Raw genomic sequence first — 14,766 nt, 5'->3', positions numbered from 1 at the left:
CAACGCCTACGGAGCACCGCTGGTTCTGAGGACAGAGCACTGGAAGAGGCCGTGGAGGAAGAAGAAGAGGAGGGGGTGGAGGAGAGAGGTGTGTCACAACCAATAGTAGCATTTTGGAGGCGTGGTGGCGGAACAACCTCCAATACTACTGCACCTTGTCCTGCATCCTTCCCAGCAGCCAGAAGAGTGACCCAATGGGCCGTGAAAGACAGGTAACGTCCCTGTCCATGCCTGCTGGACCATGAGTCAGCGGTAATATGCACCTTACCGCTGACCGCCCTGTCCAGCGAGGCAAGGACATTGCCTTCCACATGCCGGTAGAGAGCCGGAATTGCCTTCCGTGAGAAAAAGTGGCGTTTGGGGACCTGCCACTGAGGAACCGCACATTGTACAAACTCACGGAAGGGGGCCGAATCTACCAACTGAAAAGGCAGCAGTTGAAGTGCTAGCAATTTAGCCAAGCTAGCATTCAACCGCTGGGCATGTGGATGGCTGGGAGTAAATTTCTTCCGCCGGTCCAGCAGCTGGGGCAGGGACATTTGTCTGCTATAATCGGACGTGGATGTACCACTAGCAGAGTTCCCGGAAGCACTTGGCTGTGACACACCTAATTCTACACCTTCATTCCTCTCAGAGCAGGTTTCAGAGAGGACTGAAGGTCTAGTGGGGTTGGAGATGCCAGCTGATGAGGAGCAAGGAGAGGTCCGCTTTGTTCTTTGGTGTGGGTCTTTGAGGTATGCTTGCCAACGAGCTGCATGGCAGGTCAACATATGTCTGGTCAAGCATGTGGTGCCCAAGCGGCTGATGTTTTGGCCACGTGAGATACGCTTGAGACATATGTTGCAAATAGCAGCGGTGCGATCTGATGCACTCGTCTCAAAAAAGGCCCACACCAAAGAACTTTTAGAATAACGCGCAGAGGAAGCGCTCTGCGCAGAGGAAGCGCTCTGCGCAGGCGGAGCTCTGCGGTGTGATTCAGTCGGTGTGCTGCCCCTAAGCTGGCCCCCGGAGGGCATCCTGCCTCGTTGGACATGTGCCTCCTCCTCCTCCTCCTCCTCCTCCTCCTCCCTCCTTCCAGGCACCCACGTGGAGTCAGTGCCCTCATCATCCCCTCCCTCTTCATCGCTGTAGCAAACCTGGCAGTATGCTGCAGCTTGTGGAACATTACTGCCAGATTGCTGTCCTTCTTGAGCATCCCCTCTCTCTGTGCTCACGCTACTGCCTTCCTCTAGCTGAGTGTCATCATCAGAGCCCACCAAACACTGGGCATCCTCCTGGAGCATGTACCCAACACTGTGCTCAAAGAGTTCAGGAGACTCCTCAGGAGGACGTGGTGGGTCTAGGGAAGGAGTCACTGATGATGACATTGAGAGGAGGGACGACGATGTGTTGGCAGCTGCTTTTCTACTACCCTGAGACTGGGTGAGAGAGGATGAGGAGGATGAAGAGGGCTTGGTCATCCACTCTACCAAGTCGTTGGCATGTTGCGGTTCAACATGTCCAGCTGCAGAAAAGAAGGACAAGCATGTCCCATGGCCACGTGCTGATGACAATGCACCGCGTCCCCGACCAGCACTGTTGTCTCTAGACACAGAGCCTGCTTGCCCTCTTTTATCGGCTCGCGCCTGTCTGCCTCTCCTTGCTGGCCTTCCAGACATGGTAATGGCCTGAAGGGAGTTGGGTAAAACAGTAGTTGGGTAGTTTATATTGTGCTGGAGGCACACAACACCCACTAACTCCTGCAGATGCCTTTTTTATAGAACAGCAGAGTTAAAGGGGTATATACAGATGTATACTGTGCTGTGCTGGAAGCACACACAACTTCCAATAACTCCAGCAGATGCCAATCGGGCCCAAATACAGAACAGCTATGTAGGTGGATAATAGCGGTATGTACTGGGTACAGAGCAGGCACACAGCACGCACTATCTCCTGAGTGACACTGCTGACTGCAAGCTCTATTGTTAAAGATGGACCACTAGCTATATAGGTGAGGTGAATATCACGGTGTATACTGCGGTCAGGGCACGCAGACAATAACAAGAAAACAGCAGAGTTAAAGGGGTATATACAGCTGTATACTGTGCTGTGCTGGAGGCACACACAACTTCCAATAACTCCAGCAGATGTCAATCGGGCCCAAATAGAGAACAGCTATGTAGGTGGATAATAGCGGTATGTACTGGGTACAGAGCAGGCACACAGCACGCACTAACACTACTGACTGCAAGCTCTATTATTAAAGCTAGATCACTAGCTATATAGGTGAGGTGAATATAGTGGTGTATACTGCGGTCAGGGCACAGACAGTAACCACTACACAAGAGCAAAATAGTAAATCAGCCAAAAACGATTGGTGTGTAACTGTGTTGAAGGTACACAGAACACCCACTGCTTCAGATGCTAACAAACACTACACGAGGCCGCCTGAAAGGCAGCTTTATATAGTGTGGGGCGTGCACTACACTGTCTGAGCTATGATTGGCCACAGGCAGGATGCCTGTGACCAACCATTGCTCTTCCCGCTACTGGCGCTGCGATTGGCCAAGCATGCGGGGTCACAGTGCATGCTTGGCCAATCGTGAGACAGCAATGCATTGCGCCATCGCAGTGCATTGTGGGCCACACGAATTTTGCCGCGAACGGCCCAAACGTTCGGAATTCGGCGAACGCACGAACGACCGATGTTCGAGTCGAACATGCGTTCGACTCGAACACGAAGCTCATCCCTAATGGTGAGTAAAGCAACCATTCTCTGGGCAAGTACTCACCATTCAAATGCTTGCGTTTGAAATGAGTCTTAGAAAACAGCCTCTTCTGATGTTTGTAGTGGCGTTAAGAAGCCTTAACATTAGCATCCTTATTTTGAGCAGACTCCGGACCTTTTCGCGCCCAATAAGCACGTACGCTTTCATCAATTTTACCCCAGCGAGCAGGATCAGTGGATAAAGAATCTTTAGTTGGACATTGTTCAGTCGCAGTTTCTGACTGAAGAGATGATGATGATTCATTGATGGGCTGCCCTGCTCGTAAATTCAAATCGTCTCCAAGCGTTTCTTCCATTGGGTTTGTGTTGTTGTCCTCTGGATTCTCTGCTTGCACATCAGGCTGTGGTGTCATGGGTGTAAAAAAAAAAAAAATCCAGTAATTCTTTTCATTTTACTGAGATCTTCCTTTTTGCGTTGCTGTCTTTCATTTTTTAGTTTTCGTTTAAGCGCACCACTCTGATACCGTTTGTCCGCCATCACTGTCTAATGCAGACAGGTTTTCTCAGCGCCAGTAAACGAGGCACTATGTAACTGCCAATAACCAATCAGCAAACAGCAAGATAAGAAAAAAGGAGCAAGGAACAATTCTGAAAAAAAAAACTAATTTTTCTCAGTTTCTGTGATAAAATGATGCAAATTATTAATTTTTCTTCAACATTTTGGCCACAATTTATACTGCTACATATCTTTGGTAAAAATAAGCCAAATTAGTGGATATTATTTGGTCTTTGTGAAAGTTAGAGAGTCTACAAGCTGTGGTGCAAATCATACAAAATTGCTCACGTCTGATGTACTGGTGGTCTATCTGATTTCTTGTGACCCCAACAAGCCAGGAAAGTACAAATACCCCCCAAATGACCCCTTTTTGGGTATTTAGTAAGAGGCTTTGTGAGGTTTTTGATGTTGTAATTTTTTTCCCACAATTCTCAGAAAATTGACATTGTAATAGGTTATTTCTCTCACTTGGCATGTGTACATGTGACACCCCAAAACACAAGCTACTCCTCCTGAGTATTACAATACCACATGTGTGGGACTTTTCCACAGCCTGGCCACTTAGAGAGGCCCAACATGCAGGGAGCGCCATCACGTGTTCTAGAAGAATAAATTACACATCTAACTTGTTGACTACCTATTACAATTTTGAAGGCCCTGGAGCACCAGGACAATGACACGTGACACTGACGTGGCACTGATGACAGATGACACTAATACGTGGCACTGATGACACATGACACTGGGGACAGGTGGCACTAGGGACAGGTGGCACTGGGGACAGATGGCACTGGGGACAGGTGGCACTGATAACATGTGACACTGATGACAGATGGCACTTATACATGGCAGTGGCACTGATGACAGATGGCACTTATACGTGGCACTGGGGACAGGTGGCACTGATGACAGATGGCACTGGGGACAGGTGGCACTTATACATGGCAGTGGCACTGGGGACAGGTGGCACTGATGACAGATGGCACTTATACGTGGCACTGGGGACAGGTGGCACTGAGGACAGGTGGCACTTATACATGGCAGTGGCACTGGGGACAGGTGGCACTGGGGACAGGAGGCACTGATGATGGATGGCACTTATACGTGGCACTGGTGACAGGTGGCACTGATGACAGATGGCACTTATACGTGGCACTGGGGACAGGTGGCACTGATGACAGATGGCACTTATATGTGGCACTGGGGACAGATGGCACTGATGACAGATGGCACTTATATGTGGCACTGGGGACAGGTGGCATTGGGGACAGATGGCACTGATGACAGATGGCACTTATACGTGGCACTGGGGACAGGTGGCACTGATGAAAGATGGCACTTATACGTGGCACTGGGGACAGGTGGCACTGATGACAGATGGCACTTATACGTGGCACTGGGGACAGGTGGCACTGATGACAGATGGCACTTATACATGGCACTGGGGACAGGTGGCACTGATGACACGTGACACTGATGACAGATGGCACTTATACATGGCAGTGGCACTGATGACAGATGGCACTTATATGTGGCACTGGGGACAGGTGGCACTGGGGACAGATGGCACTGGGGACAGATGGCACTTATATGTGGCACTGGGGACAGGTGGCATTGGGGACAGATGGAACTGATGACAGATGGCACTTATGCGTGGCACTGGGGACAGGTGGCACTGATGAAAGATGGCACTTATACATGGCACTGGGGATAGGTGGCACTTATACATGGCAGTGGCACTGGGGACAGGTGGCACTGATGACAGATGGCACTTATACGTGGCACTGGGGACAGGTGGCACTGATGACAGATGGCACTGGGGACATGTGGCACTTATACATGGCAGTGGCACTGGGGACAGGTGGCACTGATGACAGATGGCACTGGGGACAGGTGGCACTTATACATGGCAGTGGCACTGGGGACAGGTGGCACTGATGACAGCTGGCACTTATACGTGGCACTGGGTACAGATGGCACTGAGGATAGGTGGCACTTATACATGGCAGTGGCACTGGGGACAGGTGGCACTGGGGACAGATGGCACTTATACGTGGCACTGGGGACAGGTGGCACTGATGACAGATGACACTTATACTTGGCACTGGGGACAGGTGGCACTGATGACAGATGGCACTTATACGTGGCACTGGGGACAGATGGCACTGATGACAGATGGCACTTATATGTGGCACTGGGGACAGATGGCACTAATGACAGATGGCACTTATACGTGGCACTGGGGACAGGTGGCACTGATGAAAGATGGCATTTATACATGGCACTGGGGACAGGTGGCACTGATGACAGATGGCACTTATACGTGGCACTGGGGACAGGTGGCACTGATGACAGATGGCACTGAGTACAGATGGCACTTATACGTGGCACTGGGGACAGATGGCACTGGGGACAGGTGGCACTGGGGACAGATGGCACTGGGGAGAGGTGGCACTGGGGACAGATGGCACTGAGGACAGGTGGCACTGAGGACAGGTGGCACTGGGGACAGATGGCACTGGGCAGAGGTGGCACTGGGGACAGGTGGCACTGATGACGGATGGCACTTATACGTGGCACTGGTGACAGGTGGCACTGATGACAGATGGCACTTATATGTGGCACTGGGGACAGGTGGCACTGGGGACAGATGGCACTGATGACAGATGGCACTTATATGTGGCACTGGGGACAGGTGGCATTGGGGACAGATGGAACTGATGACAGATGGCACTTATGCGTGGCACTGGGGACAGGTGGCACTGATGAAAGATGGCACTTTTACATGGCACTGGGGATAGGTGGCACTTATACATGGCAGTGGCACTGGGGACAGGTGGCACTGGGGACAGATGGCACTGATGACAGATGGCACTTATACGTGGCACTGGGGACAGGTGGCACTGATGACAGATGGCACTGGGGACATGTGGCACTTATACATGGCAGTGGCACTGGGGACAGGTGGCACTGATGACAGATGGCACTGGGGACAGGTGGCACTTATACATGGCAGTGGCACTGGGGATAGGTGGCACTGATGACAGATGGCACTTATACGTGGCACTGGGTACAGATGGCACTGAGGACAGGTGGCACTTATACATGGCAGTGGCACTGGGGACAGGTGGCACTGGGGACAGGTGGCACTGATGACAGATGGCACTTATACGTGGCACTGGGGACAGGTGGCACTGATGACAGATGGCACTTATACGTGGCACTGGGGACAGGTGGCACTGATGACAGATGGCACTTATACGTGGCACTGGGGACAGATGGCACTGATGACAGATGGCACTTATATGTGGCACTGGGGACAGGTGGCATTGGGGACAGATGGCACTGATGACAGATGGCACTTATACGTGGCAATGGGGACAGGTGGCACTGATGAAAGATGGCACTTATACATGGCACTGGGGACAGGTGGCACTGATGACAGATGGCACTTATACATGGCACTGGGGACAGGTGGCACTGATGACAGATGGCACTTATACGTGGCACTGGGGACAGGTGGCACTGATGACAGATGGCACTGAGTACAGATGGCACTTATACATGGCACTGGGGACAGATGGCACTGGGGAGAGGTGGCACTGGGGAGAGGTGGCACTGGGGAGAGGTGGCACTGGGGACAGGTGGCACTGGGCACAGGTGGCACTGGGGACAGATGGGACAGGTGGCACTGGGGACAGCACTTTACACAGTTTTTTTTATTTTTTTACTCACAGTGACAAGCTGCACGTCGCTCTCCCTCCTCACAGGCTGTCTCTGTGAGGGGGAGAGCCGGCCATGAGAGATGATCTCATGATATCATCTCTCATTGGACACTCAGATCAGTGCTAAATGGCCGCTGTGATTGGCCATTTAGCATGATCTGTGATTGGCTGTGTCCAAGGGACATTGCCGAGTCGACACAGAACTTCCCCGATGCGCGCCCGCGGCACGCATCAGGGGAAGTAAACAAGAGGAGGACGTCCAGGGATGCCCTCCCAGCAACTGCCGTCCGCGCTGTAGCCTGCTATAGCGCGGACGCCTAGTGCAAAGTATGGGCTCGTGGGGCTCCCGGGGCTCCCTATTGGACGGGGCCCATGGGCTTGAGCCCGTCAAGCCCTATTGAAAGTCCGGCCCTGGCTGCGGCATTGGAGGTGGAGGAGAGACAAGCAGGCGGGTCGTGGCTTTGGCGGGCGGCATTGAAGGTGGAGGAGAGAAGAGCGGGCGGGTCATGGCTATGGCCGGCGGTATTGAAGGTGGAGAAGAGAAGAGCAGGCGGACGGGAATGGATGACATCATCTCTCTCCGCCCGCCCGTCACCACTCTTCCACCCTCACAGCTGGGCCACTTCAACGTGGGAGCAATGTGCGGCGGCGGGACATCATCTCTCACTGCCCGCCCCACATCTCCGCTCTCCTGCCCTCACTAAATGGGCCAGTGCTACCAGCCTGCCACCAATGCAGCGACAATGAACATTTGGTGGCACTGGCTGGCATGGCAAGTGACAATCTGCAAATGGTGGCAAGTGATGTGGCAAGTGACAATCTGCAAATGGTGGCAGGTGATGTGGCAAGTGACAATCTGAAAATGGTGGCAGGTGACGTGGCAAGTGACAATCTGCAAATGGTGGCAGGTGACGTGACAAGTGACAATCTGCAAATGGTGGCAGGTGACGTGGCAAGTGACAATCTGAAAATGGTGGCAGCAGGGGCGGATCCAGAGTCTAATCTCGGGAGGGGCACTGCTATAAAATATGGTTTTTGGGGGGCAATTTATATGGGAAATGGCTGGTATTGGCGATTCAATCATTACGGCACCATGGTTGTTATGGTGTCAGGATGATTGAAGCGCATTATTTCTATTAATACATTGTAATATAAAATTAAATGGTTCAACTCACCATATTGCAGAATCAGTGGGAGCCCTGAGGATGTCACTTGCCATGTCGCCTGCCACCAAATGTGGATTGTCACTTGTCACCAAATGCGGATTGTTACTTGCCACGTCACTTGTCACCAAATGCGGATTGTTACTTGCCACGTCACCTGCCACACATTGCGGATTGTCACTTGCCACGTAGCCTGCCACACATTGCGGATTGTGACTTGCCACGTCACCTGCCACACATTGCGGATTGTCACTTGACACGTCGCCTGCCACCAGATGCGGATTGCCACGTCACCTGCCACACATTGCGGATTGCCACTTGCCACGTCACCTGCCACACATTGCGGATTGTCACTTGCCACGTTGCCTGACCCACATTGCGGATTGCCACTTGCCACGTCACCTGCCACACATTGGGGATTGTCACTTGCCACGTCACCTGCCACACATTGCGGATTGTCACTTGCCACGTTGCCTGCCACACATTGCGGATTGCCACTTGCCACGTCACCTGCCACACATTGCGGATTGTCACTTGCCACGTTGCCTGCCACACATTGCGGATTGCCACATAGCCTGCCACACATTGCGGATTGTCACTTGCCACGTCACCTGCCACACATTGCGGATTGCCACGTTACCTGCCACACATTGCGGATTGTCACTTGCCACGTCACCTGCCACACATTGCGGATTGTCACTTGCCACGTCACCTGCCACACATTGCGGATTGTCACTTGCCACGTCACCTGCCACACATTGCGGATTGTCACTTGCCACGTCACCTGCCACACATTGCGGATTGCCACTTGCCACGTAGTCTGCCACACATTGTGGATTGCCACTTGCCACGTAGTCTGCCACACATTGCGGATTGCCACTTGCCACGTAGCCTGCCACACACTGCGGATTGTCACCTACTGGTGGTCTTTTGTTGGGTCCCAGAGTGAAGATAGGCAGCAGAGAGATGATGCAATCGCTCTGCTGCACACAGCTTCCTACACAGTGAGGGTGGAACTGGAGGGATGCAGGGCAGTGAGAGATGATGTCATCTCCCTGCTCCCCTGCCTGCTGGCTTCCTGATTGGCCAGCAGCCCTCCTAAGCCGCCCAGCTGCCCCCCCCCCTCACCCGTCCACTCAGCGCGGGTACCCGCGGAACCGACCGCACCGGCCGCGGGTACCCTCGGAACCGGCCGCGATTGGACCCGCGGAACCGGCCCGCGGGTACCCGCGGAACCGGCCGCGATTGGACCCGCGGAACCGGCCCGCGGGTACCCGCGGAACCGGCCGCGATTGGACCCGCGGAACCGGCCGCGGGAACCGGCCGCAATTGGACCCACGGAACCGGCCCGCGGGTACCCGCGGAACCGGCCGCGATTGGACCCGCGGAACCGGCCGTGCTGTCATTAGCTGGCGGTATTCTCGGAGGGGGCAATTGACCCGTTGCCCCCCCCCCTGGATCCGCCCCTGGGTGGCAGGTGACATGGCAAGTGACAATCTGCAAAGGGTGGCAAGTGATGTGGCAAGTGACAATCTGAAAATGGTGGCAGGTGAAGTGGCAAGTGACAATCTGCAAATGGTGGCAAGTGATGTGGCAAGTGACAATCTGCAAATGGTGGAAAGTGATGTGGCAAGTGACAATCTGCAAATGGTGGCAAGTGATGTGGCAAGTGACAATTTACAAATGGTGGCAAGTGACGTGACAAGTGATGTGGCAAGTGACAATCTGCAAATGGTGGCAAGTGATGTGGCAAGTGACAATCTGCAAATGGTGGCAAGTGATGTGGCAAGTGACAATCTGCAAATGGTGGCAAGTGATGTGGCAAGTGACAATCTGCAAATGGTGGCAAGTGATGTGGCAAGTGACAATCTGCAAATGGTGGCAAGTGATGTGGCAAGTGACAATCTGCAAATGGTGGCAAGTGACGTGACAAGTGATGTGGCAAGTGACAATCTGCAAATGGTGGCAGGTGATGTGGCAAGTGACAATCTGCAAATAGTGGCAGGTGATGTGGCAAGTGACAATCTGAAAATGGTGACAAGTGATGTGGCAAGGGACAATCTGCAAATAGTGGCAAGTGATGTGGCAAGTGACAATCTGCAAATGGTGGCAGGTGATGTGATAAGTGACAATCTGCAAATGGTGGCAGGTGATGTGGCAAGTGACAATCTGAAAATGGTGGCAGGTGACGTGGCAAGTGACATTCTGCAAAGGGTGGCAAGTGATGTGGCAAGTGACAATCTGCAAATGGTGGCAGGTGAAGTGGTAAGTGACAATCTGCAAATGGTGGCAAGTGACAATCTGCAAATGGTGGCAAGTGATGTGGCAAGTGACAATCTGCAAATGGTGGAAAGTGATGTGGCAAGTGACAATCTGCAAATGGTGGCAAGTGATGTGGCAAGTGACAATCTACAAATGGTGGCAAGTGACGTGACGTGGCAAGTGACAATCTGCAAATGGTGGCAAGTGACGTGGCAAGTGACAATCTGCATATGGTGGCAAGTGACAATCTGCAAATGGTGGCAAGTGATGTGGCAAGTGACAATCTGCAAATGGTGGCAAGTGACGTGACAAGTGCTGTGGCAAGTGACAATCTGCAAATGGTGGCAAGTGATGTGGCAAGTGACAATCTGCAAATGGTGGCAAGTGACGTGGCAAGTGACAATCTGCAAATGGTGGCAAATGATGCGGCAAGTGACAATCTGCAAATGGTGGCAAGTGATGTGGCAAGTGACAATCTGCAAATGGTGGCTGGTGATGTGGCAAGTGACAATCTGCAAATAGTGGCAAGTGATGTGGCAAGTGACAATCTGCAAATAGTGGCAAGTGACATGGCAATTAACAATCTGCAAATGGTGGCAGGTGACGTGGCAAGTGAAATCGGCAAATGGTGGGAAGTGACGTGGCAAGTAAAATCTGTAAATGGTGGCAAGTGACAATCTACAAATGGTGGTAAGTGATTTGGCAAGAGATAATCTGCAAATGGTGGCAGGTAATGTGACAAGTGACACGCCCAGAGCTCCCACTGATTCTGCATTATGGTGAATTGAACCACTTCATTATCTATTACAATATAACAATAGGAACAATTTTCTTTCGATCACCCTGACACCATATAAACCATGGTGCCATGATGATTGAAAAGCCAACACCAGCCTTCCTTTGCCTGTGAAAAATTACTTACCAACAGTGTGCCCCTCCCCCAGGTTGATGACCGCTGCTATGGGCAGACCTAGCAACGCCCCTGCTCAATATTATACATTATTTTTGTAAATGTAAAAGGTGTGTTTTAAGAACTACTGAAAATGAAATAAGGTGCTTAAAATATCAAAGTAAATGAATTAACATTTATTTATTTGTTGAAAATGATAAAATGTTTATGGTAAAATGACAAGCCAATCCTTGTCATCGGTGTACATTTAGGGCTCTTTGCGTTTAGAGGGGAATGCCTGGAATTCAGGAAAAGCTACCTTCTGGGTATATAGCATATATATATATATATATATATATATATATATATATATATATATATATATATATATATGTATATATATATGTATATATATATATATATATATATATATATATATATATGTATATATATATATATATATATATATATATATATATATATATAGCATATGAATGCATTGAGTCGTAGATGTGAGTACCAGAAGGTAGGTACAGAGCCCTGTCCAGCCCGCCTTGGACTTCTATAGCCTGCGGGTAGCGGTGCTCAGTGCTGTATCTGTGCCTCGCGGGTACAATAATACACCATAATTACACACACATTGGACTAGACTAGACCAGAGGCGGCAGAAAATAAACATTGCAGTAGAAATTTTTCTTCTTAAACTGGTTTCTGTTGAGACTGGTTTCTGGCGGATGATATATCACCTCCCATGATGACTGCAGGGGTTGTGTGATTGTGACCAATGAAGATATTATTTCTTCGAATTCAAAAAAGAGAAGAAAAGCTCCCATAGAACGGGTTTGTCCGCATATTTTGATGGAGCTGTAGACGGAGCTGCTGGTGGTGTATCTGGTCGGTGGTGTGAGTACAGGAGCAGAGCGGAGGGAAAATGATGGAAAATGCTAAATATTTCATTGGCTTTCTATTCCTGGCAGGTAAGTGATAATTCCTTTCTGTTATTTATATATAATTGTGTTAATAGTAGTAATTACCTTCTTCAGACTTCCCCTCCCATTAATCCTTGTACATTAAAGAGATCACGTAGATCCCCAGTCTGTCTTTATCTACCTAGTCTCCAGGTCTGCACATCTCCTGTGCCCATTATGAAAGCTTCCTGCCATTCCTTGATCTGCACAATTGCTGTGCCCACCATCCCTTTGCTGAGTTCCTGGGTCTGTACACCCAATGTGCCCATTATGAGGGGTTTCTACCATCCCTGTGCTGAGTTCATGAGTCTGTACACCTGCTGTGCCCAAAAGGAGGGGTTCCCACCATCCCTTTGCTGAGTTCCCGGGTCTGTACACCCAATGTGCCCATTATGAGAAGTTTCTACCATCCCTGTGCTGAGTTCCCGGGTCTGTACACCTGATGTGCCCATTATGAGAGGTTCCTATCATCCCTGTGCTGAGTTCCCAGGTCTGTACACCTGCTGTGCCCATTATGAGGGGTTGCCACCACCCCTGTGCTGAGTTCACGAGTCTGTACACCAGCTGTGCTCAATAGGAGGGGTTCCCACCATCCCTGTGTTGGGTTCCTGGGTCTGTACACCCGCTGTGCCCATTATGAGGGGTTCCCACCATCCCTGTGCTGAGTTCCTGGGTCTGTACACCCACTGTGCCCATTATGAGGGGTTCCCACCATCCCTGTGCTGAGTTCCTGGGTCTGTACACCTGCTGTTCCCATTATGAGAGGTTCCCATCATCCCTGTGCTGAGTTCCTAGGTCTGTACACCTGCTGTGCCCATTATGAGGGGTTGCCACCACCCCTGTGCTGAGTTCATGGGTCTGTACACCAGCTGTGCTCAATAGGAGGGGTTCCCACCATCCCTGTGTTGGGTTCCTGGGTCTGTACACCAGCTGTGCCCATTATGAGAGGCTCCCACCATCCCTGTGCTGAGTTCCTGGGTCTGTACACCCGCTGTGCCCATTATGAGGGGTTCTCACCATGCCTGTTATGTGTCACTTTGTGCTGGTCTATCACATAAAATCACAATAAAATACATTTATGTTTTTGATTGTAACATGACAACATGTGTAAAAATGCAAGGGAGTATGAATACTTGTTCAAGGCATTATATACAGTTGTGCTCATAAGTTTACATACCCTGGCAGAATTTATGATTTCTTGGCCATTTTTCAGAGAATATAAATGATAACACGGAAACTTTTCTTTCACTCATGGTTAGTGTTTGGCTGAAGCCATTTATTATCAATCAACTGTGTTTACTCTTTTTAAATCATAATGGCAACAGAAACTACCGAAATGATCCTGATCAAAAGTTTACATACCCCAGTTCTTAATACCGTGTATTGCCCCCTTTTAACAGCAATGGCAGCTTGAAGTCTCTTGTGGTATTTGTGGATGAGGCTCTTTATCTTCTCAGATGGTAAAGCTGTCCATTCCTCTTGGCAAAAAGCCTCCAGTTCCTGTAAATTCTTGGGCTGTCTTGCATGAACGGCACGTTTGAGATCTCCCCAGAGTGGCTCAATGATATTGAGGTCAGGAGACTGAGAGGCCACTCCAGAACCTTCACTTTATTCTGCTGTAGCCAATGACAGGTGGACTTGGCCTTGTGTTTTGCATCATTGTCATGTTGGAATGTCCAAGTACGTCCCATGCGAAGCTTCCTGGACGATGAATGCAAATGTTCCTCCAGTATTTTTTGATAACATACTGCATTCATCTTGCCATCAATTTCTACCAAATTTCCTGTGCCTTTTGTAGCTCACACATCCCCAAATCATCAACGATCCACCTCCGTGTTTCACAGTAGGGGTGGTGTACCTTTCATCATAGGCCTTGTTGACTCCTCTCCAAATGTAGCTTTTATGGTTGTGGCCAAAAAGCTACATTTTGGTCTCATCATTCCAAATGACTTTGTGGCAGAAGGTTTGAGGCTCGTCTCTGTGCTGCTCGGTGTATTATAAGTGGGATACTTTGTGGCATTTGCATAGTAATGGCTTTTTCCTGGAGACTCGACCATGCAGCCCATCTTTCTTCAAGTGCCTCCTTATTGTGCATCTTGAAACAGCCACACCACATGTTTTCGGAGAGTCCTGTACTTCACCTGAAGTTATTTGTGGGTTTTTCTTTGCATCTCAAACAATTTTCCTGGCAGTTGTGGCTGAAATTTTAGTTGGTCTACCTGACCGTGGTTTGGTTTCAAAAGAACCCCTAATTTTCCACTTCTTGATTTTGAACACTGCTGATTGGCCTTCTCAATTCCTTGGATATCTTTTTATATCCCTTTCCTGTTTTATACAGTTCAAATACCTTTTCCTGCAGATCCTTTGCCAATTCTTTTGCTTTCCCCATGACTCAGAATCCAGAAACGTCGGTGCAGCACTGCATGAAAGATGCAAGGGTCTGTCAGGGGTCCAGAATCTCATTGACCTTTTATAAACGCACTAATTACAAGCAAA

General features: G+C 50.1%; 1 pseudogene across 1 annotated transcript in view; it reads left to right on the top strand.

Annotated features, from left to right (window-relative positions):
• The window catches only part of LOC143925630 (transmembrane protease serine 9-like), an 80,468-nt pseudogene that overhangs the window by 41,971 nt on the left and 23,731 nt on the right, over positions 1-14,766 (top strand). The window lies entirely within an intron of this gene.

The sequence above is a fragment of the Lithobates pipiens genome, unplaced genomic scaffold (genome assembly GCF_037356315.1).
Source record: "Lithobates pipiens isolate NorthernLeopardFrog02 unplaced genomic scaffold, aLitPip1_a1.2 Scaffold_22, whole genome shotgun sequence".
Lineage (NCBI taxonomy): Eukaryota > Metazoa > Chordata > Amphibia > Anura > Ranidae > Lithobates > Lithobates pipiens.
The sequence above is the reverse complement of the archived record's forward strand: the minus strand, read 5'-3'. Positions and strand labels throughout refer to the sequence as shown.